A 27,729-nucleotide genomic window follows, 5' to 3' on the forward strand; every position below is an offset into this window, starting at 1 on the left:
ATGCCATCTATCTCTCTCATGAATAAATAAAATCTTTAAATACATACATACATACAGAAAATATATGGTTCTTTCCCAAATGAAGTCTGTTGGAAACTGACCTGAAAACCACACAAGGCAAATAATTGTTAAAGATGCAATTATAGAAGCCTATAAATGGTGCCAAGGACTCAGACGCTATGGTGGTTGGTTCTTCATTGGGATGAGAGCACATCAGAAAGAATTCAATAAGGATCTAATACATGAATGCGATGTCAAAAAGGAAGTACACATTATCAAGGAAATTGAGATTTAGAAGTAGCCAGTTGAACATAGGCAGCAAATTTAAAACGTATGCAAAGGGATCCCTGGGTGGGGCAGCGGTTTGGCGCCTGCCTTTGGCCCAGGGCGCGATCCTGGAGACCCGGGATCGAATCCCACGTCGGGCTCCCGGTGCATGGAGCCTGCTTCTCCCTCTGCCTGTGTCTCTGCCTCTCTCTCTCTCTCTGTGTGTGACTATCATAAATAAATAAAAATTATTAAAAAAAAAGATCCCCCAGGAGGATCAAAAAAAAATAAAATAAAATAAAACGTATGCAAAGTAAAGAAAATAGAAAAATAAAATTTTATGTACTGCTCCCCCAGATTTAATAGTTAACAATATTTTGTCATTCTTACATCCTCTATATCTTCACTTGTTCCCCACTCCCACTTAGTTTTTATTATTTTTTAGTTTTTAAGATAAATTTCACATACATTGAAATACACAAACGTTAGCTGTGTGATTTTGACTATGGAGGCACCTTAACAACCTCCATCTCTATCACAACATAGACCATTTCCATCCACCACGAATGTTGTCTTGATCACTTGTTAGTTGCACCCCGAAGCAACCACTGCTCAATGTTTTCATCTTACATTAATTCTGTTTTTTCTAGAATTTCAAATAAATGGAATCATGCAGTACATACTCTGCATGTCCAGCTCCTTTTGTTCATTATCAGCTCTTTGAGATTCATCTGGGTTGTTGCATGTCTCAGTGATCTGTTCCTTTTTATGGCTGGATAATAATAATATCCCATACTATGGATATACCACAATGTGCATATCCATTCTCCTTGTTCCAGTTTCCCATTGTGCATAAAAGAGCACTACAAACTAAGTGGCTTTGAAAACTGTGTGAATTTGCTCACAAGTCTGCATTTTGTGAGTGGCATGGAAAGGACAGCTGCTTCCTGGTCTACATGGCATCGACTGGGGGGACTCAAAGGCTGCAGGTCACTTGATGGCTAGAGTCTAGAATCATCTGAAGACTCATCCACATGCCTGGTGGTTGGTGCTGTCAGCTGGGACCTCAGCTGGGGCCTGGGCTTCCGGACAGCCTGGCAGCTGGGCTCCAAATCAAGCACTGTGAGAGAATACGGCAGAGGTGTATGGCATTCTTATGAGCTGGCCTCAGCAGCCACGGAGCTTCACTTTCTTCCTACTCCTGGCCATCATTCATAAAGGTCTATTTAGGTTCCCTCCTTTAGATGTAAGCCCAAGCTTACCGCCGAGGAGTTTTAACAGACTTCTTGCTGCCTACCCAACCACGGTTATGGGTCCAGTGGCCTCTTTTCATTGTGTACCATCTTTCTTCCTTTCAGTCCAGGCGGTGTAATTTTTTTTCAACTTTGTGGGCTCTTTATGTATTAATTTCCAATCCATGCCATTTAGGGAAAAGCCACACCACAAATATCTTTAGAAAAGCCCTTCTCTATTTAGGCACCTCTGTGGTCTATAAGACAACACCCAAGGATCTTGAAAAGATCTTGTTATCTATTTGAAAAGATTTCTAAAACACCATCTTAAGTATGTCCGAGGTCTTTTTTTTTTTTTTTTTAAGATTTTGTTTATTTATTTGAGAGAAAACCTGAGAGGGGGGTGGGGAGAAGAGTCAGAGGAAGAGAATCTCAAGCAGACTCTCGGCCGAGCACAGAGCCCAGCTGAGCCACCCAGGTGCCCACTATGTCCGAGGTCTTAACAAAGATTGCCAGTGTGTTATGCCCTTGGCTTCATATTTAGACCACATTTTTTGCAGCACCACTAATTTGCCCAGAAGCTGTTTCTTAATTTGAGCATCATTCACCATCTGGAGAGGCTGAAAATGAGAAACAGTTTAATTTTCGTACCCAGCAATTCCTAGCTCCTTATAAATTTACTGTTCTTTCTTTTATTTCTTTTCTAATGCAGAGCCAGTGAGAAGTCAGCTGGCACCTCCAATACTCTGTCTGCAACTCTCCCTAACCAGATTATTGACTGCCTTAGGTACATTTCCTAGTTTTCCATATTACAGCAGGTGACCTTAGGCACAACTCTCCACCGTTGCAAAATGAAGGTCTTTCTCCTCCCACCCCCACCCCCACTTCCAATAACACATTCCTCAATTTCTTTTCAGCCCCTGCTGACAGCCTTAGAGTCCTTTAGGTCCCTGCAAATCCCCTCCTCAAGACCCTTCCAGCTTCTGCGTACTTCCCAGTCCCAAAACCAATGCTACACATTTCAGGCTTTGTTTCAGCAACTCTGTACCCCCAGGTGCCAAAATCTGTTCCAAATCTCCATTGCTGAGTAACAAACCACCCCACACTTAGCAGCGTAAAAGAACAACAATCATTTATTTTGCTCATGAATTTGCCATTTGGGCACAGCTTAGCAGAGACACCTCATCTCTGCTCCACACAGTGTCAGCTGAGCTAACTCACGAGCTGGAAATGGTTCAATAGGTGGGGGCTGAAATCATCCAAGGGCTCATTCACATGCCTGGTAGTTAATAATGGGCTGTCAGCTACGCTCACTGGTTTTCAGTGGCATGGTAGCTGGGTTCCAAGTGCGAGGGTCCCGAGAAACCAAGGCGGAAGTGTGTGGCCTTTGTATGACCTAGCCTTGGAAGTCACAGAGTGTCATTTCCTCCATTCTCTGTCGATTAACACAGTGATAAAGGTCTATCCAGGTATAAATAGGATGTGGCAGATGTGATAGAAGGTGGCAACCATCTCTGGGAAATAAAATCTGCTCCCTACTGTTAAGGGATATGACTTAGCTTTAACCTACAGTTTGAATTTGTATCGTATTCACAATTCTAGATACCAAGTAGTATTTTTAGGGATTTCCCTAGGGTTGAGCCCATTTTCAAGGAACTATAATTGACGTACTTTGAGGATTGCAGGGGAGGCCTGCAAATTCCAAAAGAGTTTTTAAAATGTTTTTGAACAAAGGCATCAAATTGGAAAAACTAGTTTGGACCTATATATAATTCGAACACAATCTTTTAAAATACATTGTTTATATGTGTAATTGAATGCACTCTCTATGTTGACTATCAGTTACAAAGGTTAGATTGTCACCATCAAGAAAAGGATTAAATTTTGCTGCCAAGGGGCAGACGAATTTCTGCTAATTTCAGACTAACGCTCCAACATCTGCCAATACTTAATGAGAATTTCAGTATTGTTAATTATTAGCATGCTTGGTTTTTCTTCCCTACTAGCACATTTCTGTGAAAAATATCAATTACTGTGTACTTTCTGTGAATATAACCCAAGAGTATATAACAATTTTATTGTATGCTTAATTCTTCTAAAAGATAGCCTTTTAAAGTTGGTTGTAGGATCTCTTTCGGTAAACTCTGTATCCAAAGGAGAACATACTGGCACAGACTTTTAGGGAAATCCCTAGGAAGTATTTAATATATAAACCTTTCTGCTATATTTGAGACACCCAACTGCATGGAGAATATTCTATAGGTCCAGGGAAGATGCTTCCTCTCTTGTAAACTTCTAAGTATGAATAAACCAACAATTCTGAGTATATACATTCTTGTTACCCCTCTGCCATTTATATAAGGGAGAAAGCCAAGAAAAAATGACCATATGGAAATATCAGTTGTGATTGTTTAGTCTTATTAGTCGGGACCAGCCGGAGAAGAAGAACATCACTTATTAAGAGAGTGACAACTCAAAGTTGATTAGTAAAAGATAAGTTACACATTCATGAAAAATTAGCAGGTTCTACCGAAGTGCTTTTCTGTATATACTTGCTTTATAGGTAAAACATTTTAAATCATGTTGGTCATAGTTACAAGTTCAACTTTAAGACATATTTTATTTTTTTAAAGATTTTATTTATTTATGCATGAGAGACACAGAGAGAGAGAGAGAGAGGCAGAGACAAAGGCAAAGGGAGGGAAGCAGGCTCCATGCAGGGAGCCCGATGTGGGACTCGATCCCAGGACTCCAGGATCACGCCCTGGGCCTAAGGCAGGAGCTAAACCACTGAGCCACCCGGAGATCCCCTTAAGACATATTTTAAAAGAAAGTTTCATATTTACATGTTGGATAAGCACGCCTAGAATGGGACTGTAGTCATTCAGTTGGGACCATATAACTAAGATCTTCCTGCCACTTACTGTTGCTCCACCTTAACTGCTGAAGGAAGGAAACACATGACCTTTGAGTATCAGACTTACAAAATTATTACAGAAAGGTTCATGGTTATTGTTTCAGAAGAGAGTTTAAGTATGGTTTTAGAGAAAAATGGACAGAGATTCTACTCCTGTTTACATGGTCTGAGCCATCCTTAGGAGGATTGCTGCAGCTCCTCAGCTTTCTCTCCTAGCTTTAACCACTAACCTATTTTTTCAAAGTCATGTGGTCTTCTTTTGATTGATTCTTCATTTCACCCTCCTTTGCTATTGAGAATACTTTCCAAATAACCTTCTTCAGTACTGTACAGATTATCGGTTGGCTATAGGAAATCTTAAAAGGTGAAAATGAATTTGATTATTCGTCTTACTTTAAAGAGTTTTCAAAAAAAAAAAAAAAAAAGAGTTTTCATCTTTATTTCTTGAAAACCAGTAGTGGATGGTTGTCCTTGCCTTTCATGGCCACTACAGACATAATCACTTTGCTCCTAGTCAAATTCCTTCTGATTCTTTCCTTGATTTTGATTCTGTTCTACATGGGTCTCTCATTGACAGCAATAGAGTGAAATGTCTTGACGGGCATTTGAGAAGTTATGTAGGGCAGGGAGGGACAGGGAAAAGACCCAGGCTCTTCAATTCAATTCTTAATATCAATGGCTCTCAAATGTTCACATGCTTAAGAAGCACCTGGGGAGGGAGGAGTGTTAAAAATACAGACTGACATGGGCAGCCCAGGTGGCCCAGCGGTTTAGCACCACCTTCGGCCCAGGGCGTGATCCTGGAGACTGGGGATCAAGTCCCGCATCAGGATCCCTACATGGAGCCTGCTTCTCCCTCTGCCTGTGTCTCTGCCTCTCTCTCTCTCTCTCTCTCTCTCTCTCTGTCTCATGAATAAATAAATAAAATCTTAAAAAAAAATACAGACTTACAGGCCTCATCCTAATGGATGCATTCTGAGCCCACCCCCCCTCCCCCCCAAGATGAATTAGATTTACCTCTAGGACCAACTGAGTAACTCTTGACCAGATCCATACACTGGTCCCTCTCAACTTGGTAGAATCACCACCCTTCTTGGTTCCATCCTCTGAAAACACTTAGGATGTTTCTTCTGAAGTAGCAGGTACCTAGAGCTAAATCCTGACCAAACCCATAAAAACTTCAGGTGCGGAATCTACTCTCAAGCATCTTCAGGCTTGCAATCAAAGTGTGGTCTTTGGAGGTCTAAAAAATGTTAGCTGGCAAGCCAACTAGCCAGCCCAGATTCAAGGGGAGTGATATTCGACTCTACCCCTTAATAGAAGGCATAGCAGAGGGATCCCTGGGTGGCGCAGCGGTTTAGCGCCTGCCTTTGGCCCAGGGCGCGATCCTGGAGACCCGGGATCGAATCCCACATCAGGCTCCCGGTGCATGGAGCCTGCTTCTCCCTCTGCCTGTGTCTCTGCCTCTCTCTCTCTCTCTGTGTGACTATCATAAATAAATGAAAAAAAATAAAAATAAAAAAAAAAAATAAAGAAGGCATAGCAGAGACTCTGCAGCTGACTTTGTTTTAAAGAGATCTACTTTTTTTTTTTTTTTAAGATTTTATTTATTTATTTGAGAGAGAGAGTGAGAGAGAACACAAGCAGGAGAGAGGAGCAGGCTCCTCCCTGAGCAGGGAGCTGATGTGAGGCTTGATCCCAGGACCCTGGGATCATGACCTGAGCCCAAGACAGATGCTTAACTGAGTGACCCACCCACGTGCCCCAAAGAGATCTACTTTTATAATATGATTTTGTTACTTGGGACATGAACATGTTTCTATATTGCAACACCAGGCAATAGGACATATGGTGGGAGCAAACAGAAAGTGAAATGGTGAATCAATATAATTAAGAAGAAACTCAAAAACCATCAGATTGATGAAGTTGATGTGGTTACTTCGTATTCAGATTTCTTTGACTTTGCAAAATTTCTTTCAAATATATTTAGACACAAGGTGTCAGCACAGCCTTGAGCTCAATTAATTCTCATCAAAATAACCAGATAATTAGGGATGGAAAATTTGATCTAAAGACGGCAACATAGCTTAGTTTCTCTATTTTGTGTTAGGCATTCTGCTTAGTTAGTACCAATGACTTTTAAATGCTATGATATGAACTCAAAAGGGTGCTCAAAAATAATATTAAGATAAAGCACAGAACCACAGGAAAGCAATAAAATTTATCCAACTGGATAGCATAAGTCATATGTATTTTACAGAAACAATTTATATGGTAATAAATCCCTAATATGATTATAAACAATGTGTGAAGTTTACTGTTGTTTGTTTTGTGCCTAATTAGAAGTCATGTGTCTCAGACTATTAATAATAGAAAGCTATTTTGTAGCTTTGTTCATTGCTAACATGTACCTGCTCAGGCTCAAGCAGAATTGGAGCAACTGTTTCGAATAGTTAAGTTAAAGAATATATTTTTCTAGATTCCCATTTATTATAACAGGAATTTATTTGTATCCCTCCATTGACCAACAGAATCTTACCCCACCCAAAATGCTTAGCAATAAAGCAGGGCAATTACCTACTGATAAAAGGGTCAATTCAACAGCAACCACAAAAAATAACAATCCTAAATGTGTATGCACTACTAGCTGAATCTTTCCATTCATCTTCAGTTATTAAGATAAACTTGCTGGATCACAGTATGCACATTTTAAACCTTCTGATAAATCATATTATATAGCACTCCAGAAAGGTTGTACCAATTTTTACTCCTAGCCAGAAATATATGAAAAACACCTGTCTCTTTATTTTCACCAAAAACAAATGATCATTTCACCTAAAATAGATTTAAAAAAAAATATATTTTATTTATTTACTCAAGAGAGAGACAGCATGAGGGGGAAAGGGAGGAGCAGAGGGAGAGGGAGAAGCAGACTCCCCACTAAGGGGGAGCCCGGCCAGGGGCTAATGCAGGACTCGATCCCAGCACCCCAGGATCATGACCCTTATAAGCCAAAGGCAGGCAGATGCTCAACCAACTGAGCCACCCAGGCGCCCCTAAAATAGGTTTTTTTTTTTTTTTTTTTTTTTATGATAGTCACAGAGAGAGAGAGGCAGAGACACAGGCAGAGGGAGAAGCAGGCTCCAAGCACCGGGAGCCCGATGTGGGTTTCGATCCTGGGTCTCCAGGATCGCGCCCTGGGCCAAAGGCAGGCGCTAAACCGCTGCGCCACCCAGGGATCCCTAAAATAGGTTTTGAATATGTTTTTATTACTTTCAATTTATCCTAGTAATACCAACTATAAAAGCATATGGATTTTCAAAAAAGTAAGGATTCTTATATCTGCTTTCAAAAACAACGAGAATGATGTTATATGTATGTAACTTTTGTGCTTCAAAAGTGCTCCAGTGGTTCAAAATTACTCTTTAAAATTTGATGTGAGGGGCACCTGGGTGGCTCAGTCGGTTAAGCATCTGCCTTCAGCTCAGGTCAGGATCTCGGGGTCCAGGGTCTTTTAAATGTTTTCTCTCTCTCTCAAATAAATAAAATCTTTAAAAATTTTTGATATGAAATGGTCATCACTTCTCGACCTTTTGGGTAAAATCAAGTGTAATATGGGATCCCTGGGTGGCGCAGAGCGGTTTGGCGCCTGCCTTTGGCCCAGGGTGCGATCCTGGAGACCCGGGATCGAATCCCACGTCGGGCTCCCGGTGCATGGAGCCTGCTTCTCCCTCTGCCCGTGTCTCTGCCTCTCTCTCTGTGTGTGTGTGTGTGTGACTATCATTAAAAAAAAAAAAAAAATCAAGTGTAATATGAAATGGTCATTTCAAACAAACTGTGTGTGTATGTGTGTGTATATGTGAAAGAGAGAGAGAGCACACAAGGTAAGTAAATTCTCTCCTCCTAGCTTATGTATAAATTGTCACATCATTTTATAATGATGAAATTAGATGCTTTGCCTGATAGATTGAGTCTCTTCTTAAGGTCAGGGATTTTGGTTTCCATGTTTTTGAGTTATCTCGAAATTAAAGTCTGATATAGTAACCACTCAATAAATGTTTGGTGAAGGAGGACTAGAATGAAGGGAAAACGTGAGGGAAGGACATGTAAATTTCAACTTAGTCCTTATCCAAAATATCACAATTTCAATTAGCTTAACCCAGTTAAAAGAAGTTAACTGTATTTTTTAATTATTAATTTGTTGGCTTCTAAATCAGTCAACTAAAAAAAATGCATAGAATGTATTACATTCTAGAGTCTACCTGGAGCCGATCAGAAAATTCTCTCGTTTAAATTTTTTATAAACACTAGCTGATAATCTACATTTCACACTAGTGAAAGAGTCTGAACTAGTTGACAATTGTCAGAATGTTATATGTGAACTTCCTAATTATGAATAAAGAATTCACATCCCCTTCTCTTGTGGTTAATTGCAGAATTAGATTTTGTTTTATAAAAATGAGGGTAAATTTTTTATTACAATTAAAATTTTATATTTGTGTGAGACACTTGTGAAAGCTAGTCTAATGAGGTTACCATTAGTCTGAAACTTCTGTTTAACCAGAACTTTGCTAGGCCTTAATAGCAATGACTCTAAAGTGTGCTTGGTTTTGAAACGCATTCTGAATTATGAGGGACATAATTATATTTAATATAGGTTTATACATCATGTTCAAATAATTTGAAAATTGATGTTTCATGCAATGAAATGATTTTAGAACTATAGGGGCACCTGGGTGGCTCAGTGGTTGAGCATCTCCCTTTGGCTCAGGGCGTGATCCCAGAGTCCTGGAATCAAGTCCCACAACAGGCTCCCCACAGGGAACATGCTTCTCCCTCTGTCCATGTCTCTACCTCTCTCTCTCTCTGTGTCTCTCATGAATAAATAAATAAAATCTTTATTAAAAATTACTATGATTTATTTTAGGGATTATCAGATTCAATCACATCATCATATTCAGGAGAAAGCTGAGGGCCCAGATAGACAAAGTCACTTGTCCAAGGCTGCACAGCTAGTTAAGGCCACAGTGTAGCTGGATCCCAAGTCTACTGAATCCTCGTTAATTATTGTATCCATTGATTGGCCAGATTGATTAACTACTTTCTTAAATTCACCATAATTCCTTACTGACAGAAGAGAGAGGTTTTTCTGTAATAATATGTAAAAGAATGATAGGCCAAATGGCCAAACACATGAAAGAGATCAGATTTCTATGATGAAGAAAAATTAATTTCCTAAAGAAAAACTAATTTCCTAATTAGTTTTTCCCAAGGTCTGACTTTTTTGAAATGGAATCTCTCAAAACTAATTCTTCAGCCTAAGGTCCCCCTTATCTTTTTTATAACTCTAGTTTTGGCCCAAACCTAAGCATCCGGAACCCACTTGTTAGCTGACACTGAAGCATGATAAGAATTAACAAGAAGTAACTCATGATAAAAATTAACAAGAAGTAACTTCTCCCCCTTAATGACCAAGCTGAGCATCTTTATCTCATTAATATCTGACTGTAAAATCCCTTGACACCTGAAAAGACTAGCAATTTATTTATAAGGATATGGAACCTGATTATGAAGCTTTCTGCTGGCAGAGATTTCTCAAAGATTTATCTTTCTCCTGCAGTAAATATCATATTTTTAATTATTCATAATGTTTCTCTTGTTTTACCACAAGCTTCCTCAGAGGACAGAAGTGCATTAAGTCTCTTCTGTTACTTTAAGAATGTGAAGTATGAATAGAATATATATATACACACACACATATATATAATAATGGAACTTCTAATTTTATATATATATATATATATATTAGAATTTCATTGTTACATTCTGGGCAAACAAAATTAAACATGATCTGCAAAAGGTATAAAGTGATACAACAGACTTTATGTTGCATGTGCACTAGAACACTTAAATGAAAAATGCTCATCATTGAAGTGGAAACTGAAAAGATTTCATATTCCTAACAGCTATATTAGGGAGGTAAAAATGTGAGCATGCCTATAAATATAACCAGAAAAGCTTTATTGAGATTTATGCTAAGGAGATACTCAGCAATTGTGAACATCTTCTATACAAGCTCAGTTTGGTAACCTTCCCTTTCTCAGGATGAATACTTAATAATAGTGAAAAAAAGAGATACTGTCTCCATATTGTAAGGTTACCTGGAACGGATGGGTTACTTACTATCTTATAAATGCTAGAGCTGAAAGTAGTCCTATGGGCTTTTCTTTCAGGCTCATTAAAGAATAATTTCAGAATATATACAATGGAATCTGTCATCTTCAGTGTACAGTGAACGGTCCTGTGAGTTATGACACACTCACATAAGCACCACTACAATCAAGATACAGAGCAGCTCCTTCCTTTCAAAAGTGTCCTCATGTTTATTTTTTTTAAAGATTTTATTTATTCATTCATGGGAGACACAGAGAGAGAGGCAGAGACATAGGCAGAGGGAGAAACTGGCTTCCCATGGGGAGCCCCATGCGGGACCTAATCCCAGGACCCCGGGATCACCACCTGAGTCGAAGGCAGATGCTCAACCACTGAGCCACCCCAGGTGCCCCCTCATGTTTCTTTATATTCAGTCTCTCCCCTACTTTCAAACCCCCTGTGCTACCAATCTTTTTTCTGTGGTTTTGCCTTCTTCAGAATGTCACATAAATGGAATTGTACGGTACTTAACCTTCGGAGTCTTCTTCTTTGGTTTTGTGTAATGCATTGGAGAGTTATCCATGCTGTTGTGTCTCTCACTGGTGTGTTCCTTTTTATTGCTGGGTAGTGTTCCATTGTGTGCATGTACTGGTTTCACTCACCAGCTGATGGGCATTCCCCCACATCCAGTGTTGACTAATTATAAATAAAATAACTATAAGCATTTATAATTTCTTGTATGTGAACATTAGTTTTTATTGCTTTTGGGTAAATACCTCGGGGGGGATTTCTGGATCATATACGATAACTATATGTTCAACTTTATTAGAAACCACCAAATGTGGATAGGCCTGGTGGCCTAGCAGTTTAGTGCCACCTTCAGCCCAGGGCTTGATCCTAGAGTCCCAGGATCGAGTCCCACGTCGGGTTCCCTGCATGGAGTCTGCTTCTCCCTCTGCCTGTGTCTCTGCCTCTCTCTCTCTCTCTCATGTGTGTGTGTCTTTCATGAATAAATAAATAAAATCTTAAAAAAAAAAAGGAAACCACCAAATGTTTTTTAAAGGGTCTGTCATATTTTGCATTGCCACCAACAAGGTCAACTTGCTTTGTGTTCTTGTCAGCACTTGATATTAAAAGGTGTTTTGGGGGCACCTGGGTGGCTCAGTCAGTTGAGCGACCGACTCCTGGTTTCAGCTCAGGTCATGATCTCAGGGTCCTGAATTCGAGCCCCACGACAGGCTCTGTGCTGAGCATGGAGGCTGCTTGGGATTCTCTCTCCCTCCTCCCCTTCGGCCCCTCTCTGTATCCCCCCACACACCAAAAGAAAAAGGGTATTTCTGTTTTGCTTGTTAATGCTACCCATTCTAATAGATACATAGTGATAATGCGTTGTGATTCTAATTTGCATTTCCCTAAGGACTAATGTTGTTAAGCATCTTTTAATGTGTTTATTTGCCATCTGCATATGTTCTTTGATGTGATATCTTGATGCCTGTTCATATTTTTTGCCCATTTTTTAGGTTATTTATTTCTTTATTACTGAGGGTGTTTTTAGTTCTTTATATACATCATGTGGTCATGTGGTCACCATCCTTCAGAAGAAATGTGTTTTGTAAATATTTTATTCTAATCCTTGGCTTTCTCGCCATTCTCTTAACAGTGTTTTTGAAGAACAGAGGTATTCAGTTTTTGTTTGGTTTGGTTTTTGTAGGTTTCTTACATCTGGGTGTCCAACTGTTTAAGCACCATTTCTTGAAAAGACTGTCTTTTCTCCACTGAGTTGCCTTTCCACCTTCGTCAAATACCAATTGCCCGCATAAAAGCAGGTGTATTTTTGGACTCTCTGTTTGGTTCTATTGATCTGTATGTCCTTTCTTTCACCAAATAACACACTGTCTCAATCTATACTATAATCTTTTTTTTTTCTTTTTTAGTTTTTATTTAAATTCCAGTTGGTAAATATACAGTGTAATATTAGTTTCAGGTATAAAATTTAGTGACTCAACACTTCCATACATCATTCGGTGCTCATCACAGCATATGCCCTCCTTAATCTGGCTCACCCAGGGATCCCTGGGTGGCGCAGCGGTTTGGCGCCTGCCTTTGGCTCAGGGCGTGATCCTGGAGACCCGGGATCGAATCCCACATCAGGCTCCTGGTGCATGGAGCCTGCTTCTCCCTCTGCCTGTGTCTCTGCCTCTCTTTCTCTCTCTGTGACTATCATAAATAAATAAAAATTTAAAAAAAAAAAAAAAAATGGAAAAAAAAAATCTGGCTCACCCGAACTTCATAGTAAGTTTTGCAATCAAGTAGCATGAGTTCTCCAATGTTGTTCTTGTGTTAGTCAATAGACAGTAATGAGAAATAGGAGTACAATGGGGAACACATGAACAATCCGTAAACATTCAAATTTAAATTTTAAAACTTTGTGAAGGCCAATAATCGATGCCTGCAGGCTGAATTCAATCCGTGGGCCACCATTGTGTCTGGAGGGAGAAGTCTTTTTGGTGGATGACTTGTAGAGTACTAGCCCTTCTAGAAGTCTTCTTTAGCCTTCACGGTAAGCGGGACTTGATCTCAGCATCATATGCCAACTTAACCAAAATAGAAAGGAACTGTGTGGCACGAATAGCCTGGGCCCATTTTCAGTGAGGGCCTCAGGCACTCTGCAAAGCATCGGTAAAGAATGAAATCAGAGTTCCCTACAGTGAGAGTCCACCATCTCTCCAACTTTATGTCTCTCCCTAGCTTACTGATGGTTGAAATTCCTTTAATTGAGAGAAAAGTCTTTAAATCCACATTCAGAGATGCAAATAAAATACAAGTTGCTGTTTCTTAAAAAGTCAAACACAAACTTACCATATGAGCCAGTGATTCCACTCCCAGAGAAATGAAAGATTTGTCCACATAAAAATGAACACATGAATATCCATAGCAGCATGATTCACAAAAGCCAAGAAATGGACACAACTCCAAGTTTCCACCAACCAGTGAGGAGACAAACAAAATGGAGTACATCCACACAATGAAATACTGTTCATCAAGAAAAAAGGATGAATTTGACACATCTCAAAAATGTCACACGAAGCGAAGAAAGCTAGACACAGAAGATCACATCAGGTATGCTTTCATTTATATGAAGTATCTTGAAACATCAAATCTATAGAAACAGAAAGTAGATTAGTGGTTGTCTGAAGTTGAGGGTGTCTACAAGTCTATATTATATATAGATATGAGAGAATTTTAGAGGTGACAAAAATCTTCTAAAACTGGATTACAAGTATGGCTGCAGGGCTCCAAAATTTCTGAAAATTGGACACTTGAAATGGGCAAATTTTACAATATGTAGATTATATCTCAATGAAGCTAAAAAATATTTAAGTGCCTGACTGAGGTAACAGTTTAGTATGAATGAGGTTCAAGCACAGGTCTTCCTTTACTTACAATGGGGTTGTATCCCAATCAGCTCACCACGAGGTAAAAATATCAGTAGTGGAAAACACATCTAATACATCTAGCCTACTGAACATCTCAGCTCAGTCTAGCCTACCTTCAACGTGCTCAGGGCACTTACGTTAGCCTGCCCTTGGGCAAAATCATCTGACACAAAGCCTGTTGTATAATAAAGTGTTCACTCTCTCGTGTAATTTAATGAACCCCGAACACTGCCATACAGAACCGTTGTAAGTGTGTTGGTTGTTAACCCTTGGAATCATGAAGCTGACTGGGCGCCGTGGCTCACTGCTGCTGCCCAGCATCACACGAGAGGAATGTGCAGCCTAACACTAGCTGGGAAAAGAGCAAATTTCAAAACTTGACATATGGTTTCTACTGAATTCATATAGCCTGTACAATACCATAAAGTCGAAAAATCGTAGGTCAAACCAACCTAAGTCGGGCCTCTCTGTACACTGCAATTACTCAAACGCTGAACTAATACAGATGGTTAATTACAGAGCTTACCCTCTTTGATTTGGGAGGAGGAGGAAGGTAGCAGAAAGGCTCTGAGTGAGGGGAGGAAAGAAGAAGAGGGCTGCCAGAGAGGCAGTTCTGGGGAAGGAGTAAGAGTGTGGACATCTACATCTTGACTCCTGTCCTGGCTCTACCACTCACTGACAAGCATCGTGGGCAAGGTATTACCTTCTTTAAATCTCCGTACTCCCTCCGTGAAATGCTGCCTCTTATAGGGGGCTACTGCAGAAAAAAAAACTCACAATGAGATAATCCGTGTAAAGTGCTTAGCAGAGTCCATTTGAAAAGCTTTAAATATTACCTATTATAATTATTAAAATAACATTTTGTGAACAGAAGACAAAATTGCAAGGTGCCACGAATTTGGTGATGGTATGCCTTATTTACTCTCAACTGGGAAGAGGTGGACCTTTGTCCTTTGTAAGGGGAAGTGCAAGCCTGGATAGCCTGTCTCCTTGCCCCATCTGTGGCTGCCCTGGGGTTTCTGTGACCTCACGGGCATGTGTCACCTTTAAGGAGGCACAGGAGTAGGGTTGCTGGGTCCTTTCTCAGGGATCTAGTAGTATCTCCACCCTAGTCTTCTACCTCCCGAATCTTCCTCCTTCTTCCACTCCATCCTTCACCCTTCATTTGTCTCCAGGCAAGGAGACACTGCTTTATTTCCCAGTCCCAGTTTATGCCAAACTTTATGTTCGGGTGTCCAAGCTTTGATTTTGATAAATGAAGAGAAGTCTTAATAATGTCTCAACCAAGTCTGGCTTTTAAGACTTTTCTCTCATTCAAGATGCAAAAACCAACCAACCAAACACAAAAACCTGACAGTCAGAACTGAGCAGTAAGTTTGTTTTTCTAGCTAGTATCTGCTCTCCCTCTAAAGCAATGAAATATTGACTCGGAGAATAAAGATATCACTCACTAAGCACACTTTTTTTTTTTTAATTTTTTTTTATTTATTTATGATAGGCACACAGTGAGAGAGAGAGAGGCAGAGACACAGGCAGAGGGAGAAGCAGGCTCCATGCACCGGAAGCCCGACGTGGGATTCGATCCCGGGTCTCCAGGATCGCGCCCTGGGCCAAAGGCAGGCGCCAAACCGCTGTGCCACCCAGGGATCCCCACTAAGCACACTTTTAAGAGAAATTTAGAAGTATGTTGGTTTAAAGTTTTCGAAATTGCGTAAAGAAAAAGCCATTTTAAAGAAAAAGAATTAAGGAATTTAAAATTACTTGAGATTATTGGTAGAGTGAGGAGAAGCAGACCTCATACACTGTTTTTACATGTTGCTGGGGACTGTGTACATTTACCGCTGAGTGATTCTAAGGGTCCAAGTGGAGGTATGCTACCTTATGTAACCTGCTCCCCTCTGCTCATCTCTCTCTGACTCTTCCTCTCTTCCTCTGAAATCTGAGAGGAGTGACAATAAATAGAAATCTCCAAACATGGGAAATATTGAGAAGGAAATTAATGAGCCAATTTTCTTTTTTATAAATAATTTTTAAAATATTTTATCTAAATTCAATTTGCCAACATAACCCAGTGTCTTTTATAAATTATTTAAATAGCAAACTTATTTAGGTACATCAAGGGAGTAACTTTCTGTTTCCAACTATTATCTTCTGAGATTTGAAAGATTTAACTAGTCCATCCATATCAAGAAGCATGTTATCGTGAAATATATAAATTCTTTTTTATTTTGGCCATTCAGTGAATTTCTAATTTCCCATAAATGTTGATGCTTGAGGTCCTCAGTGTCTATATTCTATATTCATTCATATATATTCTATGTTCATATTTTGATTCAAGTCTTCTATTCTCAGTAGTAAGCTTTGCTTCTGGAAGATGTAGCACTTCCATCTAATTCAACCCCACAAGCCAAATGGGAGAAATGATTTCCTATCCCCTATCTCTTATAATAAAACCGTAAGAAGCAAAAGAGATTGCTGATCAAACACAACACAGTGAACACATATGTACCTCTAGTTCCTTCCAGGGCCTCACAACATGAAATAGAGTTCCTAAAAGACACAAATCAGGAAATGCAAGGAGGAGAAAAGAGGAGACAGTGTAACCTGTTAGAATTTAGAAAGTGAATAGATGAGTGTAAAATCCTTCCTAGCTAAGAGAAACTAAAACTTTTAAACCAGCACAAAGCAAAGTAGGGTAACCCAGGAGCAAGACCATCAACTGTACAGAACCCCAGGGTAGCCTAGAAATTACGGGTGTTACAGACCTCAAAGAGCTGGTCAGGGAGACCTTACAAAGGAAGGATAGAGTAAATCTGTATAGGAAGTGGTTAGAACTCACAGATCCCCTCCTCCACCCCACAGAGTGACTACCTCTTCCCATCCCGGTGGAAGACTTGGGGGTTTGCTCTGGGAAGAAGCTCCATCAAGTGGCTCCGGACAAAGGATATCAGGAAGCCATGGGGAGGGATACACCCTAATGATCAAAGTCTACATATGAAAGGTGAGAATTTCATTGCTTTTCTGTAACTTGGCTCCCTAGAATCCTGGCATCCAGGCTGATTCACCCTCCCACACACACCCTCACCTCTGAACAGAAGACTGAAAGATTCTCCTCTGGGAAAATTGACCAACTCAAGAGCCTCCCATATACCGACTGCTGGGGGAACTTATAACATTGTCCAACCCTGCCACCCTGTAATGAAAGCCACCATTCCAGAGGCATCACCCCCACCCCACCATTCACAAGAAGGCTTCCATACAGTTTCTTAGTGCCTCGCTCTTAAATACACAATAGCAAAAATACATACGTACATACATACATACATTCATACATACATACACAACAGCAGAGAAAGACTATGGAATAGGGTTGCCTTAATCTTCCGGAAAAAAAAAAAAGAAAGGAAAGGAAAACCCAGATGGAAAATGAGAGAGAAAATTTAGAAAACTAGAAGACCGGTATAGAATATCCAACATCCATGCAATAGGAATTCCAGAAGGAATAAGTAGAGAAAATGAAGAGGAGGGTGCCATTATAGAAATAAATCAAAGAAAATATCCTAGAACTCAGTGACATGAGTTTCTAGAGTATTCCTAACACCTTGCCCATTCCGAGACACATCATGAAATTTCAGAATCCCGGTAATAAAAAGAAGATCCTGAAAACTTCCAATTTTTTTTAAATGTCATATACAACAGAATGGGAACCAGCACAACAGTAAACTTCTCAATAATAACAATGGAAAATAGAAATAAATGCAGCAGTATCAAAAATTCTGAAGGAAATTATTTTCAACCCAGAATTCTCTGCCTAACCAAGTGTTCAATCAAATAAGAGGATGGGGCGCCTGGGAGGCTCAGCAGTTGAGCATCTGCCTTTGGCTCAGGGCGCAATCCCGGAGTCCCGGGATCAAGTCCCACATCAGGATCCTTGTATGGAGCCTGCTTCTCCCTCTGCCTGTGTCTCTGCCTCTCTCTCTCTCACTGTCTCTCATGAATAAATAAATAAAATATTTTTAAAAAATAAGAGGATAAACAAATTTTCAGATATGTAAAGTATATAGTCAGATGCAGGGAAAGTTTAATATGACAAATTATTAATTAGTAGAAGATGCTTAACATGGTAAAAGAGAACCCGAAAGTATACAGGAATACTAAGTGTAGGGAGCAGTTGCTTCTGGGGCAAGTACCCCAAGACAAGGAAGGAATAAACTTGGAAAAGCCTCCTCTCCCAAAGGCTGAAGTCCAGATCTCCTCATAGAAAGCACAGCTAAAGCCTGTGTCCTCTTCTGGTGGAGAAGTTCACTAGGGTGCCATGGGCCAAAGCTGGTCCATGGGAAACTGCCCACTGGGGTGCGGCACACTGACGCCAATGTGTAGGATGCCACCCACAGGAGTGAGGTGGAGCTGGCTTAGTAGGAGTCACGGGAAGATGAACTGGAGACACTTGCTACCTACCTGCTGGAGGTGAGAGGAGAAACTTGCTGGAGGGCAAGTGTCCCTGAGTTCCCTACACATTTGTTGGCAGCTCCCCATGGGAGCCAGGAAGAAAAGCCCCTTTGCTCTGCCTTCAATGTCTTTCCAGAGTCTTCCATTGATGAAACTTAACACTGCTCCAGCTGGCAAAGGAAAAGTATTTATAAGGTCCAGCTCTGGGACCCTAAAAGTGGGACAATAGAGCTGACAGTCCATAACTGACAATTGGCACACAATGCCTTAGAAAATGTCCCCCCCCCCGCCCATGTGTCTTTTCTTGGGAAGCTACTTAAAAAGGTAATCCACCAAAAGAAAGGAAGTTTGAAAGAAAAATAGATGAGATCTAAGAAACAAGAGATAAGGGATTGACCACAAGAATGAGGCAAATTGAACCCCAAGACGATAATGGAAGACCCTGAATGACAGCTGGAGGCAGTAAGTGTAGGGAGCAACCAGGGTCTCTGATTGGATCAGAAAATGGAGGGCTCCAGGAAGGATGCCTGGAGAAAGAAGGTGTATGGGCGAGAGGTAGAAGGTTAGGTGGGAGATGGGGGCGGGAGACATGAGGAGGAGAAGGAAGAATAATTGAAAGGAGATTTATACTCCGGCAGTGAGTTTGCAAGAGCATGAACAATAGATGCGTAGAAAAGTAAGGAGAAAAAAACAACAGGCAATTATCAATCCAAGAGGGTAAAAAAAAAAAAACTTCACAAAAAGGGATATGTAGTCATAGTTCACTACATGGAGAGTTGTGGAAAGTATTTACCTACTTAAGAATCTGAATTCAACTAGCCAAAAATCATGATATATTAAGAAGATGAGCTGAGGGGCAGCCCGGGTGGCTCAGCAGTTTAGCGCCGCCTTCAGCCCAGGGCCTGATCCTGGAGACTCAGGATCGAGTCCCACGTCGGACTCCCTGCATGGAGCCTGCTTCTCCCTCTGCCTGTGTCTCTGCCCTTTTCTCTCTCTCTCTCTCCCTGTCTCTCATGAATAAATAAATAAAATCTTAAAAAGAAAAAAAAGATGAGGTGAAAAGAGGGAAGACTAAGGGGACCCATGAGAGAACCAAACCCTCACCTTACATGGTGGGAAGTCAAGAACAGATACAACTAAAATGAAAAATAGAAGGAATGAACATTCAAAAATGGTGTTTAGAAATATGAAGGGAAGTACCAAAAGAAAGACCTAGAAATGCCTTTAGTAGTTGTTTCTAGGTAGTAATAATTGGAGATGGGTAGAAGTGGGATAGAAATCATTGGTTTTAGTTATAAGCCTTATAGAACTTTGACTTTTTTAACTATACTAATATACATAGTATATTAGTACTAAAAAGTGAAGGAAGGGGCACCTGAGTGGCTCAGTGGGGTAAGCATCTGACTCTTGATCTCAGCTCAGGTCTTGATCTCAGGAAAATAAGTTAGTAAAGGGAAAGTTCTTTCTAAAATTTGATCTTCAACAACAACAACAAAAAAAAATCAAAAAAATAAATAAATAAAAATAAAAAAAATAAAATTTGATCTGGAACCTCAGTCTGGCTTAACCATATTCCCTCAATTTATTTCAATTAAAGGCTGGTCCTTATATCTATCTTCCTGCTTTGGACATACTCTCAGCAACACTAAGTCCTTAGGCAGTAGGGATGCCTTCCTCAAACTGCGTGATAAACAAAATCAATGTGTTCCAGAGAGAATGACAAACTATAGGATAAGCGTGACTGTCTTTACAGTAGAAAGTCAGATTTACCCCTGGGTAACTCATGTAAAGCTTCTTTTTTAGATAAAATCCCAGGAGACCGTTAAGAGATCCTTCAGAATAAAAATTAAAAACTGCTGCCGAAAGTTACTCTAATGATGGGTAGAAGTCTGTATTAATTTAGCTGCTGAGTTATATACATGGTTATACTGTCATCAGAGCTTTGCCCATATGTCTCCTCAAGAAGTGCATACCCTCCTAGCCCTTCTCAAGTATGTTACCTTTTAGTTCAGGGTTTCAAATATATATTGAACACTTGGTGTGTGTTATGAGTTGAATTGTGTCCCCCCCCCTCCCAAATTCATATGTTAAATCACTAACCCCAGTATCTCAGACTGTGACCTAATTTGGAAATAGGCTCATTACAGATATAATTCGTTAAGATGAAATTATTAGGGTGGGCCATCATCCAATATAATTAATGTCCTTATAAAAAGAGGAAATATGGTTGTAGAGACACCCACACAGGCAAAATGTTTTGTGAAAATGAAGGCAGAGATCCAGGTGATGTTTCAACAAACCAAGAAATGCTAATGATTACTAACCAACCACCAGAAGCTAAAGGCTTGGTATGGATCAGATTCTCTCTCACAGCCCTCAGAAGGAACAAACCCTGCCAACACCTTGATCTCGGACATCTGGCCTCCAGAACTGTGAGAAAATTAATTTCTGTTGTTTGAGCCACCCAGTTGGTGGAACTTTGTTATGGCGGCCTTGGCAAACTATCACGGTGTGTAATGTGCTTTATCTATTAAGTGATGGTCTATTGCCCAGATGATTTTCTTTTTGTTGGAAGTATTTTCCTGCAAGTCAATATAGTAGATCTTCTCAAAGTAATTGTATCCTCAATCAAATTAAACCCATACATTTGTATTGGTATGAAAAGTTGTGGGAAGAGATAGCAGGGAAAGAAAATGCAATTACCGATTTCTTTAGACTGAATGAACTTACTTTTATAGCAGAGGGTGGAAAGGATCAGACTCACTAAGATTTTCCAGTTGAATTCCTTATTTGATCTTCTAACTAATTCAAGTCCTTTCAGTTTACAGTTTGGTTTGTAAGCTTCCCTGAAAGCATGACTGCCCATTGTTATGTATAGATTGCTTAGGATCTAGACACCGTATAGCAAGGGTAAGCCTGCCTTTTCACTGAAAATGTCCTCTACTTGCAAACTGCTGAGGGTCTAACTAGACAACACTGTCCTCAGACATGTGTGTTATACAGAAGTCCAAGTGCTTTAGGGTCTGTGGATACAAATGGAATTGAAAATGTCTACCCAGCACAGAAGAAATCTCTAATCAATGATATGCACATGTCCTGGTGCACAACCATCAATGTCTCTTAGAACACATGAGCTATCTCAGTGTGCACATTTGGAGTAACATCACTAGAATAGGGGTCTGAAAGTAATTCTACTCCTCTTAATATTAAGAACTTTATTGTTGGCATTTGAGTCTATACATTGAAAATAGAGTTGAGAATTGTGATAGAGCTATGCTGATAATTCAAGTTAAAACACATTTTCTTTGATTATCTGGATGTTGCAAGCAAATGTAGGAACCTATTAGCATGAATTATTATCCAGAGAATTGACTCAATTTTCCATTTCCTTTTGCTCATGTAAGCATGGTCTAAATCATTGAGTGAGAAATATTCCTAGCAATTAACTACATTTAAAACCCTGGTAAAAAAAAAAAAGTCATTTTTATCTAATGGCCAAAACATAACAATAGCACTGATTCCTTACAGTTCCATGGTTTTGCAATTTACGGGCATTCCCCTATGTGTTATCTGATTTGATCTGCTCTGACTTTTTTTTTTAAGGTACACAAGAGTGAGAAAAATGAGGAAACTAGAGGTCAAGAGATTCTATGGAGATTACACAATTCAGGATTCATGAGTCCCAGTTCAGTATTCTTTCCACTACATCAAAGATTCTTAATCTTTTTTACACCATGAGCCTCTTTGGGAGTCTGAGAAGCTTTTGGACCCTTTCTCAGAAAAAATGTTTTTAATTGTATTTTAAAAGCTCCATAGGATTACAGAGAAAACCAATTATATTAAAATACAATTATCAAAATATTTTTAAATGTTTGCTACAGTAATACATGTACTTCTTTATTAATGCATTAAATATCAAGATACAGTAGCAAATCTAATAACGACTATAATTTCAAATTAGTCATGAGTGTAAATGATATTTTGCGATATCTACAGCAACTGTAATGTGATGTGCAAACATCTGTGATTTCTATTGGTGATATTGCAGTGGGTACAGCTACATATAAGACATTGGGAGTTTCCAATAAAAAGTAAACCAAATAGGATGTGGCATTAGAGTTTCAGATTGAAATAATTATTTGATCAATTTTCTGGAGTGATTCAGGAATGCTTCCTAGGTTCTGAAGAACTAAACAAAGGCATTGGAATAGCTCAATAGTGAACTGGGTACAGGATTACATCATTGAAAGGTCTGGAACATGAGTGGAATTATATGTATCCTAGAGCCAGTAAAGCTCCGTAAGTATATGTTGCAATGGCATTTAGTTACTCAAGGTCATCAGAAACTCAGTAGACCCTTCAAAAGCTGATAATAAAAATCCAGAGATCAACAGGAAGCAAAACTACATCAATTTGAGGAAAAGCTATCCATCTCAATTGTTGGGTTAGGTTTTCAATACAGGGACACACATTCTACTTCTAGTCATCCCATTGGTTCTCTCAAAAATCTTGGCCAATTAGTGTGTGTGTGTGTGTGTGTGTGTGTGTGTGTGTGTAAGCAAATACTTTTATAAACTTTATTTTTTAGAACAGTTTAATTAATTAATTAGTAGCCTCCACACCCAGCATGGAGCCCAGCTCAGGGCCTGAATTCATGACCCTGAGATCAAGACCTGAACTAAGATCAAGACTTGGACACTTAACTGACTGAGCCATTCAGCCACCCCTAGACAGTGTTAGATTTGATTCCCCTATTATTATCTTACTTTAGTATAGTACCTTTGTTACTATTAATGAACTAATTCGGATACATGATACTTAACTAGAGTTCATTCTTTATTAACATTTCCTTAGTTTCCACTTAATGTCCCTTTTCTGTCTCAGGACACCACATTACATTTAGCCACCCTGTCTCCATAGGCTCCTCTTGACTGACAGTTTCTCAGGCTTTCCTTGTTTTTGATGACCTTGACAGTTTTAAGGAGTACTGGCGTGGTATTTTGTATAATTTGTCACTTAATTGGGATTTTTCTGATGTTTAACTCACAATTAGACTGAAGTTATGGGTTTTGGGGAGGAAGATCACAGAGGTAAAGTGCTATCTTCAATACACTGGATCAATAGTACATGCTATCAACATGACTTATTACTGTTGATGCTGACCTTCAGCACTTGCCTGAAGTAGTGTTTGCCAGGTTACTCCATGGTAAAGTTATCCTTTTTTCTTCCTGCCAATTCACTTTTCACATTTCTGTAATTAATTACCAAAGAGAAGTAATTCCCATAAAGCATGGTAATAGAGAAGGCCTAGAAAAGATTTGGGGAGATTAGCTAGTCCAGACTCTGGTTCCTGTATCCAAGCCTGCACAGATGGATTTCTGGCTGGCCTACTTTTAAAGATAAAAAAGGAATGAGAATTCCACAGTGAAAGAATTCTAAACTCTTGACAATTGATGTTCCATGGCTCAATCTACAAATACATAGAATGTCCTAACCATGTGCAAGTTGCTTAGATGCGTGCATAGCTCCAAGGCATTTATACCATCTTAAATCATTTCTGGAACAATACGTTGTATACATAAATAAATATACAAGTGGAAAGACAAATGACCAAGTGAGATGCAAGGCATAAGGCACAGTGGAAGTCAGTCTGAAAAAATTGTAGTGTTTATGAACATAGGATTTGGATTCAAACAATCTAAGTTGACATTCCAGGTCTATCCAATTGAGGTATGCAACTTTAGACACTCCAGTTAGCTTGTCCAAGCCTCAGTCCCCTTCACTGTAAAATGGAGATAGTCATGCCCACTATTAAAAGTGGTATCAATCAAATAACCTTTAGAAAGCATCTGGCATATAGTAGGCCCTCAGGTCATGTAGCTGTTGTTGCTGGATAGGGAATAATTACACAATCCTGCTTCAGAGTCTCTGTAAATTAAATAAGATCTGTTTTAGATAGGTGTTGGCCTCTGCTAAAACTGAATTTAAGCAACACACACTGCATTCTTCGTTTGCTTTCCACTTCCCACCTTCGTCCACTTCATTTTCCTTCTCTTGTTTGTTTGCTTTTCAGATTTCATTACCTCCTTTCTGTTTCCTTAGACTCTCAGTGCCTTCATATCATTACCTACTGCATTTCTGAAGCAACAGAGCTTCTTACTAACTGGTAAGTACTCCTTTTCCCACAGGTAGTCAGAGAGAGACAGAGCACTGGCAAGAGGGGGGAAATGTTGCCATGAGTGGGACTTGGATTCCTACATTTGTTTGTTTTGTTTTAAGTGGTTGCTTTGCTGATCCTATTACTGTAAAGGGTAATGATATTTGGGAATAAAAGTCTATGAATAAGTAATGATAATAGAAGTAAGAACCAGAACTGTGGGGTATAAAGCTTGTGTTAAAAATAGTCTGTCATTTTCAATTCTGCCTACTAAGCCTTTTCCTAGACTGAAAGACACAGATAGAGCTCCAGCGAGAGAAGCAGACAGCATGGGAGCTGTTCCACAACCAACGGGAAACCACGCTCCAGAGCAAACCGCCTTCTCTGTTGTGGTCAAACTCTATCTCCACCACTACCACTGGGTTCCTCTGATACAGGCAACAAAACTTTTGTTTTCGAGGCCAAGTAACCAGAGTAATGAATGTAAAATGTATTGATTTAAGAATGGAAACTACCAAATGAGGGATTGCTTTGGGAACTTTATATTTCTTGAGACACAGTTATTCCTCCACAGAGCCTCCATTGTTGTGTATATGGCTATAACAGGCAGGCCACCCAGGGATCCAATTAGAGCACAGAAATGAGTAAAGGCTGAACCATAAGGAAATATGAGAAGAGACTGTGTGGCTCCAGATGAGGATTCAAATCCTAGCAGCTGAGACATCATTCATTTCATTATCTAGAAGCCTGGTCAAACTGAAGTCCTCACACCTCAGCACAAATGGCTGCCAAACCCTGGTTCTAGGAAACTAAGAGAAAACGGACAACTATGCAGGCAAGGGCTCTGTGCTCAAAACACCCAGCCATGGGTCCAAGAAGACCAGATCCTTGGACTGCAAGCCAAGACATCACAACCAACGTGAGCAATTGCTCTGGTGCCAGTCATGGCCTCAGATGTATTGTTTTAATGGCTAAGGTCACAGGCTAAGGCACACACCAGGTTCTGCTATTGAACACAGACGCCACCACCCCTCCTGCCTCCCCTCATCAAACACCAGGAGTCTGTTAGGGCAGAACTGCACAAATGGGAAACACCCATCAAATGCAGCAGGAATATTAACTTCACTAGGAAGCCTTTATATGCCATTACTTTAGAAAGGATTCCTTGTTAGTCCTACCATTAAACAATTAAATTGTCAGAGATGAATTCTGTGCATGTGTGTGCAGAGCGTGCGTGTGTGTGCAGGATGTGTAATTTCCCACTCAGGTGATGTCTGCAGCAGATCTCTCTCTCTCTGTGTCTCTCTCTCTCGCTCTGTCCCCCTCTCTCTCCACCCCAATTGTATGCTTTCCCCCTTACATTGCTGAAAATAAATACGTCTTCCTAATGGCATGAGCAATTTTTGTTATGAACTTTGATGTGCCTACACATTTTATACCCCTCAGAAGATAGAAATACAAAATGAAGGGCTCCAAGATGATTTTGTCTTCAAGTATCCCCCTGCTAGAACATGATTCCTTATTCCCCTTTCCTGAGACAGGTTACTGCCACAGTCTGTTTATTCTATTAGCATTGTATACACGGGCGGTATATGAATAGCTCTAAATCAAATCAAGGCTAATGCCTACAAATGGGAAGAATGATCATCACGTGCTACATCTCCCTTATATTTTCCTCCTAATTAGAGCTTTATGTCTTCATAACACTGACTTGCTTATCCTAGGTCTCTATTTATAAAATGTTTGACCTATAAAAATCAAACATATTTATGAAAAGTACACACATTTCACTTACACCCAGTATTGATTTGCTGATAGTATAGAGACAGCATACTATCTAAATTGAACAGTATTTAATAAATATAATTAGGATCACACTTAAATCTCTGTAATTTTTATGTAGTTTAAGTTTTTACTTACTTAGATTATTATTGCCTCTGTCAGCTACCAAAGCCCTTCTTTAAGGCTTTAATCTTCTAAAAACACAAAAAAAGCAAAAATGGAATATTTATATACTAAGGTGAAAACAATTCTGGAAATTGTACATATAGAAGGCAAAGGATGAGCCCAAGAAAATACTGCCGATACCTATAAATCTTCCAGCTCTGGAAAGAACCATGTTAGATTAATTGTCCATGTGCTAATGCAACTATTAGTCACTTGATAAATGCTTTTTGGGATGATGCCATAGTATCATAAGTATATCCTGCTCTTCTAACCTCATAAAATGTTCAGCTTACCTGTTTTATAACAATACAGGCAAGTACAAGTAAGGCAAATAGGGAGTGAAAGAGAATTTAAAATCAAATTACAAGTAGCTCTAGTTTCTTCACACACAGTCCCTCTTTGGGGTCTCATTCTCCTTGCCTTGTGTCTTTTTGAACAGGACGACAGATTTATGAATTTTGGAGCCTACTCCATGTTGGGCATAGAGATTGCTTTAAAAAACATTTAAAAAATAAAATAAAAATAAATAGGCTTAAGATTAGCTGAGATACACTCTGCTTTCTAGGTCTGTAATCTCCTATACAACCCTGCATAGCCTCTCTGTGGCTTCACCAAAATCTGTCTTCAGGTTTTAGATGAAACACTACCTCTCTTTACTCAGTAAGTCATACTTCTGATCTAGTGCTCTGGCACAATGTGAACCTATGTGTTTAGGTTTGGGGTCAAGAAAAACTGTACAGGCCCTTTCTCCCAAAGAAAGGAAATGGGTGGGAAAAATCTCTTTGGAAGAAAAGGAAAATTGAACAAAAACAGGTGATATTATCCCTAGAAAATATTCACATCATCATTTTTCTTTATTTATTATCTCAGTTTATTTTGTAAAAAGTTTAAACCCATCCCCCAACACATATGCGCACACACACACCCTAAACACACTTTGACCATCTCCTGCTCAGATAGAGGGCTCTCTCCTCCTCCTCTCTGCTTATCCAACTCCTACCCAATTTTATACCAAACTTATGGGTCATCTTTTCTCTGAAGACTTGGGGTGAATGTTGGGGTTGATATACACACAATTAGCACATTCTTTTAGATAATACAGTACTAATCATTACAAGTATTTCAATAGAAATATTTTAATTGCAAAAATTACCAAGTATGTTAGAAAAA

The 27,729-nt window shown here is 39.5% G+C and overlaps 2 long non-coding RNA genes across 4 annotated transcripts in view; one reads left to right on the forward strand and one right to left on the reverse strand.

Annotated features, from left to right (window-relative positions):
- LOC111096616 overlaps nt 1–23,867 on the reverse strand; it is a 29,011-nt gene extending 5,144 nt beyond the window's left edge. The window contains exons 1-4 of one of the 2 annotated variants that reach the window (XR_005361888.1): nt 23,619–23,867; nt 14,710–14,763; nt 13,429–13,729; nt 1,897–2,119 (exon numbers count right to left, since the gene is read on the reverse strand). This is a non-coding gene — a long non-coding RNA (uncharacterized LOC111096616). Of the gene's footprint in view, nt 1–1,896; nt 2,120–13,428; nt 13,730–14,709; nt 14,764–23,618 lie in introns of those variants that run through there. The other variant, XR_005361889.1, reaches the window with a different exon arrangement.
- Nucleotides 12,868–25,991, forward strand: LOC111096615. Of its 2 annotated transcripts, XR_005361886.1 has the most exons (4): nt 12,868–13,689; nt 16,869–17,007; nt 24,529–24,621; nt 24,888–25,991. It is a non-coding gene; the product is annotated as an uncharacterized LOC111096615 (long non-coding RNA). The 2 variants fall into 2 exon arrangements; XR_005361887.1 differs by lacking the exons at nt 12,868–13,689; nt 16,869–17,007 and adding an exon at nt 23,337–24,185.
- The last annotated feature ends 1,738 nt before the right edge of the window (nt 25,992–27,729 follow it).

Source organism: Canis lupus, chromosome 7 (genome assembly GCF_011100685.1).
Source record: "Canis lupus familiaris isolate Mischka breed German Shepherd chromosome 7, alternate assembly UU_Cfam_GSD_1.0, whole genome shotgun sequence".
NCBI classification, from domain to species: Eukaryota; Metazoa; Chordata; class Mammalia; order Carnivora; family Canidae; genus Canis; species Canis lupus.